Raw genomic sequence first — 7609 nt, forward strand, 5'->3', positions numbered from 1 at the left:
TTTTTCTCATACTTTCTATTTTCTCCACTTAAGTTGATGATTTATCAACTGTTCAACAGATATTTTCGTCATCCATCAGGAGAGATGTATGTCATATCACGAGCCTGGGCTAAATTTGTATCAATAAACAGGTTGGTACCAGTTTTTGTAGTGAAAATTCTTAGCTACCATCTAACTATGTATATAACTAAATCTTGTTCCCATTATGACTTGACAGATTTGTTCTTCGTACCTATGCCTAAGATGATGTTAGTGCTGGATCCTGGTTAATTAAAAATTGGGAACTTTGCTTCATTCTCTCTGCTATATTATTATATTACATCTGTGCTAGGCTTTATTTGTTTACTTTTGATCATTAACTATGTGCTCATCATTGATGCAACATAGACTTGTAGTATTTATATTGTTTAAATTTGTATTATGCTTTATTACTTTTTAAGAGAACTTTGTGTATAAATATTTTATTTTGTAGTAATTAGTTTTAGTATATTTATATTATTTATAATAATAGTAATTGTTGGTAAAAATAATTTGAAATTTTAGAAAAATGATAGGTTATTATTTCTAAAAGAGTGAGTATAATTAAAAAAATCTTAAGTTTTTAGCAGCAATAGTAATGGCAACTAAAATTGAATAATATTACAATTGTAGAATTATTTTTAGTGGCCATATAAATTGCTGGTAAAATGAGTTTTGGTGGCAATATTAATGGCCACTAAAAGTGAATAACATTGCAATCTTAGAATTACTTTGGTGGCCATATAAATTGCCAAAAAAAGGCCACTAAAAGCTATATATTTTTTGTGGCCATTAAAAAGGTGTTTACCGGCAAAGGTTATAATTGCCACTAAAACATTTTAGCGACAAAGTATAAGACGACTAATGTCTAATTGCCGGTAAATGTATTAGCGGCTATTTTTATTGCCGCTAAAAGTAAAATAAATGGCCGCTAAAAATAATTTTTCTTGTAGTGTATATACTACTAAGTAAATTTTTAACTTTAAATGGGAGTACTAGCTCTTAGCCTCTTACTATTCTATATATAGGTTCATCCTTGTTCACAGCTCCCTCAAACTAAGAGGAGTGTTTGAGCTCACTATCTCAGTTTCTCTTAAAAATAAATCAAGAGACTAATGGACAACGATTTTGCGAAAATGTCCACCACTTTGTCATGTGAAGGAATATTTGTAATGAAGGGCTTATAATATGTCTCTTGAACTCTAACAAAGTGAAGTTCAAGTTCAAAATGCTTTGATCTACTGTGAAGTATGAGGTTGGCATCTAGTAAACATGCGCTCTTATTGTCGCAAAAAATCTTGGTGAGATGGGATGAGAAATTGCAATTTTTCAGCAAATTTTGTATCCAAGTAAGCTCAAATTTAGCTACAACCAATAATTCTCTAAATTTTGCTTTTGTGCTTGATCTACTCACAACTTGCTATTTGTTTCATTTTTAGGCAATTAGATTAGTTCCAAGATAAATGCAATATCCAATCACTAACTTTTGATCATCAACATCTACTTCCCAATCGGCATTTGAAAATGTAATTAAACAAAAGTTAGTGCAAGTGGAAAATAGAATTCCATGTTCTGTGGTACCTTTTACATATCGAAGTATCCTTTGAGGGCTCTACAATCATTCTCTGTTAGATTATTCATGTATTGGCACACCTTTCTCACAATATATGTCAAGTCTGGTTGAGTTAGTGTCAAATATTGCAAGGCACTAACAACTGATCTAAATTCTTTTGGATCCTCAAAGTGTGCAGAGTCATTTGTACTTAACTTTGAAGAAGAGACTATAGGAGTATCGGTGGGATTTTCCATAAGCATGTTAATTAATGTTAATAAATCAATTGTATACTTCATTTGAGTTAGTAAACGTTGATCATCATTAATATAGTTTGCTTCTAGGCCAAGAAAAAAATTGAAATTTTCAAGATTTTTTAGAGAAAAAATAAATGAACCTTCTGAATTAAAGATTGCAAATCAATTGTATAAAGTAAATTAAGCAAATTAAAAGTTTTTCTCACAAATAAAGAAGGATCAAATTTTTCTACTGTAAAAACCAAAGCTCTTTAATGTTGCTAAAAGTGTAAAGAACTAAGCTCTAAAAGCTTATTTTAATCCATAAATTACTTTCTTTAAACATTACTGCAAACAAGATAAAGATTCGTGTCACAAAAGTCTTGTGATTGTTTCATATAGACATTTTCATGTAAATCACCATTGAAAAATTCATTATAAAAGTTAAATTGTCTTAATTTTCAACCTTTCAATAAGGCAAAAACCCATTTGCTACCAATAAAAATAGCATTAGATGGTAGGGTAATAAGTTCCCATGTTTGACATCTCGAAAAAGCATGATATTCATCCTCCATTGCTATTTTTCAATGATTTAGTTTAAGCGCTTGCTAGATAGATTTTGGTGTATGTAAGCAAAATACTATTGTATGTGCAGTGGGTTAAAAATAATATATTTAAATATCGTTATGATGGGATGAGATTTTAAAAGAAGTGGAAGTGGATGAGGTGGGGTTATTGTTGATAATTGAGGCAATTGGATCTTAGTTCTTGACATAGAAATTTGTCCAAGAGGAGTTATATGTGTATGTGATGAAGTAGGCAAGTTTGATTCGTGTTGTAAAGAGGTGGAGCAATCTGTAGAAAGTGGTACAATTGCATTAATTGATGATATACTATTTTGTGTTGGTGATAAGGTGGAATAATGGGATGATCTTGTTCTAATAACAAACTGAAATAAAGATAAGAATTAACTTGATGAGGGATTAGTATTTTGATTAGTAAAAAAATGAGTTGAATAAGAAAATTCAATTAATGAAAGATTACATTCCTAGAAAGGTAGAGTTTACCATCAGAGGAGATTCTATATCCCTTATGATTACTATCACACCCTAAAAATAAGAATATATGTAATTTATAATCAAATTTGTGCTTGTTATATGATCTTAACAATGGATAGCATACACAACCAAACACCTTAAGAAATTGATAATTTAGTTGTCTTGAAAACAAATTTATTGTAGGGTGATAAAAATTGTAAAGCTTGTGTAGGTAGTCTATTAATAAAGTATGCAGCAGGTTAGAATGCATAATCCCAAAATTGTAATGGTAATATAGTAGCGACAGGTCCCACCTTAGTGAGATGTTTATGCTTTCTTTCTGCTATCCCTGCCTGATGTATGTATATACAAGTTATCTTATGTAAAATTTCTTATTCAACAAGAAAGATTTTAAATGAATTTGATAAAAATTTTAAACCATGCATGGTTTGTCTGCAATGCTTTCAATTCGAAACATGTTTGTGCTTCAAATAGACATTTGTGTTGTTTATAAACTCTCAATGCCTCTTATTTGTTAACAAGAAGATATATAGATGTGTATCTGGTATGTGCATCTACAAAACTAATATAACACCTATAACAATGTCAAGATATGATAGGTGATGGACCTCAAATATCTACATAGACAAGCTCTAATAGATATACATATACTAATTTAGAGTCAGAAAAAGGTAATTGATAAAATTTATACATAGAACAAAATTCACAAACATTTAAAATATTGGAAGAATGAGAATGAGAAATCTGACATTTATTAACAACATTTAATACAATTTTATTTGAAGGATAACCTAATCATTTATGCCACATATAAACTGAAATTATGTATATTACTTGTTACAGTCAAGGAAGTTTTCTTGGTACATTCATTTTCTTTGATAGAATAGGTCTAGATATAAATAAATTAGGAAAAATATAGATTCCATTTCTAGATGTAGCAGGTGATTTCTGAAGAACTAATCGCAAACATAATAGTGGTGAGGCCAAAATTCAAATAATATTGAAGTATTAGTTGCAAATTGTAATACACTAAGAGGATTTTGAGTTATTTGTAACACAAGAAAAAATTGTTCAATTTAATGAAGGAGTAAATTTTGAATCAAATAAAATAGAAGAGCCTAAGTTATATATTTTGATCCCTTCAATATTACCTATATAGCATTGGTCTAAACCTGTTTGAGATGTAGCTACTTCAAGAAAGTTACTTGGTTCAAATGTAACATGGTGACTAGCACCATATTTGGATACTAAGGGGAGTCTCGTTTAAAGAAGGGTGTTGCCAGAATAGCTCTTGGCTAGGTATAAGAGGAAGGTAGTGTAAATGGCTGAAATGATTGTGATAAAAAAGATGCATTTGGTGATTTGACTAGTTGATCGAATTTCTAGTAGCAATTTCTAAGTAGCGTGATGAGATTTGCTGCAAATTTGATGGAACAATCAATTGGTTTGATTGTTAAACCTTCTTTCTCTCATGAATCTTTCACCTCTGCCTCTTCTTAGATTAAAACCTCACTAAAAACTCTAACCAATGGGCATTGATGTTTGTGAAAGATTTGCTTAGGATAGTTTGATTAGGTTTCTTGAAATAGTTGAGCATCTCTTAATATGTAATTAAGAAGGATCCTACTTTAATTACTGTGAATTTTCCTATTTTGAACATGACTGAAGTGATGAATCGTTGATATTCTTCTTCCTCTCATGAATCGTCTTCATAGTATGGTGAATCAATTACTATTAAAGAATCAACAAGATTATGATCTTGGCAAGATTTTTAATTGTTGTAGTTGCTTGTTTCACTGATTTCAATTGTGATTTTAGCATTTGAACTCTAGTTCTTGAGGAAATAGTGAAGAATTCTTGAATTTTGTCCAACATCTCATAGAACTAACTGCAGTAAACCAATTTATTTTTGAAATTATTGTTCATGGAAGCTAACAACTATGTCATAAGAGACAGGTCTTGAAGCTTCCATTTTTTGCATGCTTTATATTCGACTTTAGCAGGCTTTGTTGGATCAGTTGAATCAGTAAATTGAGGAGGGATCTTTTCCTTCTTGAAATGTCCTTCCAAATTCTAGCTTTCTACAATGATAATTGTTGAATTATTCCATGTGAAAAAATTATTTTTGTCCAATTTACTAGTGATTACTAGAAGGGGATACTTAGATGTAGTGGAAGTATTAGCAAAGATCATTTTCATGGTGTTTAACTGCTTGCTTTGGATACCATGTCAGTGTTTCTACTAAGTAGTATCTAGACATTGTGGAAACAAAAATAATGAAGTAGATGATCTCTAGAACATGATAATGAAAGATAAAATTAAAAGAAATTTTATGCATGAAATTGTATTTAGAATTCTGCTTACATAATCCTATATGAGTGCTACTATATATAACAGTGAGCTTAACACCTCTAATTTCTTTATAGGTTAATAACTAAATATAGTTAGTTATTAGTTACTTCTAATCTTGAGTTGTCTTGATCTTCACCTTTTTAGTGTCTATACCTACTCTATCCTTTACGATAAGCATCCATAATTTCTTGTTGTAGTATAATAATAAGTAGAGTTTCAATAATTTTTTTGGGTTTTAATATGGCATTATCAGTTCCTAGAGTTTCTATATCACAATTGTTCCTAAAGTTTAATAAGAGCTATTTAATGTATAAAATTTCATTGAAAAAAATATTCTCTCATATTTGTCTCAATAGACCTAATGCAATATATTTATCTAATCTAAAAATATCCAAACTAATTCTACTTGTTCAATTTTCTTTCAAAATTTCAACCATCTGTATGCATCTTTTGATTACTGCTTTTGTATTTACCAAAGGCCTATATCTATTTTGACTCTTGCATGATAGATCAATTTTGACACCTCACGCATGCTCTACTTTCACATTTGCAACACCTTTATATAATTTGCTACTCCTTATTAATTAATTCAATGCCAATTGAGAAAATATGAATACAAACTCTAATGCGAGTATGATCATAACAAATAAACATCCTGTATAAAACTAATTTTTAACATAGACATAATTAGATTACCTATACTATCACGAAGCTAACAACCACTAGTTACACCATCTTAATCACCACCAATAGTACTAGCACCCCCTCCCCCATGATCACTGCCTTTGTCAGTATCAGAACATAAATCTCACAAACTAATGAAATCATTGTCATTATTTGCATTCACCAAATAATCCTCAACCACATTATCATCACCATCCCCATCCTCCTTAGCTGGTGATACACTTACATTCAAATCCAAATTGTTGGCGCTCCTGCTAGTGTCTGTGATGTGTTTATAATCAATTTTGCATCCTGATCATTCTTATCGAAATTGATGACATTCTCTTTCTAGAGTGGCCAAAAGTGGTAGACAATGAAGTTGAGAGTCCAATAATAACTTATCAGGAACAACTTGAGCTGCCATATGTATTGTGCCTCCTTGTAGCTTGCTTTTGTTCCTAGTGATCATGATAAGAATTTTGTCTTTAGTATACTACATGCTTACTATTGTAGATTAGTCTATGTCCAAAACCATTCCAAGCAGATGGTGTAATGAAGTTCATTCTATTGTCTCCATCTGTGGTGGTGTGGAATACTACTGATGGAATAGGCGGTACATAATTTGTTATGATTTTCGATCCTAGAAAATGTATTGTTGTTTCTCAATTTGACTAAAAAATAGAATATATAGTTCTTGGGGAAGCTGTGGTTATGGCCATGGATAAGATAATGGCGGTAGTGGCTGATCAAAATGAAAATGGGAAAAGACATGTGTCCTAAAATAAGAATTTGCCTCAAGATAATATATAAGGTCTCAGAAAGTCAGAGGCATTTCTAGAACTCAGATACTTAAAATTAAATTTAAAGATTATTCTAATCCAAAAATTTGGTAATCTATCCAGGGATTCTATTTCTAATCTAACTCTTCACTTTCTGTCTACTTCAAACCTCCTAATCACCATATAAAACATCCCTCATCACACCTCTGCCACATGAGGGATCTCTCAAATGCACACACATATAAATACAAACAGGAAAACACAATTATGGATAGCAAGTACAGTAGATAGGACAAGTAATAGGTAATTACAGATAAACGATTAGGTAAGCAAAAAAAAAAATACATACTCAAACAAATCATAAAAATGTATATGATGTATGCCTGTCCTATGGCTGATGATATCATCTGTCAGTTATATAGCCAAACCCGACATGTCTTGGTAGCTACCACCTCGTGGAGCAAGTGAGTCTGAACCACAACCCCTTGCATACTACCCGCTTGACCCAGAGCAAGTGGAATAAATCACTATTACTACATACTACCCAAGCGGGTGTTTATAAACTCAACCCAGAGCAAATGGGGCAAACCACAACCCTTATGATAAACTCCGATTTCGTGATTTATCTTGTGCTTATTTTGGGGGATTTTATCACCCTTTTCCACATTTATTCAATGAAATAGCATGGTTTTGTAACTCTCCCTTGAATTTTGCTTAAGTGTAAAAATATGCTTTTTAGGCCTTAAATTGGTAATTTTGATTCACTTTAATTCCATTCGATGCCTTGATATGTGTGTTGAGTGATTTCAGGTTTATAAGGCAAGTATTGGATGGAAGAAATTGAGTAGAAAAGCATACAAGGGGAGAATGCATGAAGAAACAAAGATTGGGAATGCATCAAAGGACGTGCACGCACACAAGGCGCGCAAGCGCAAAAGTGGTCCCGTCCAT

The sequence above is a fragment of the Arachis hypogaea genome, chromosome 17, assembly GCF_003086295.3.
Source record: "Arachis hypogaea cultivar Tifrunner chromosome 17, arahy.Tifrunner.gnm2.J5K5, whole genome shotgun sequence".
Taxonomy (NCBI): Eukaryota; Viridiplantae; Streptophyta; class Magnoliopsida; order Fabales; family Fabaceae; genus Arachis; species Arachis hypogaea.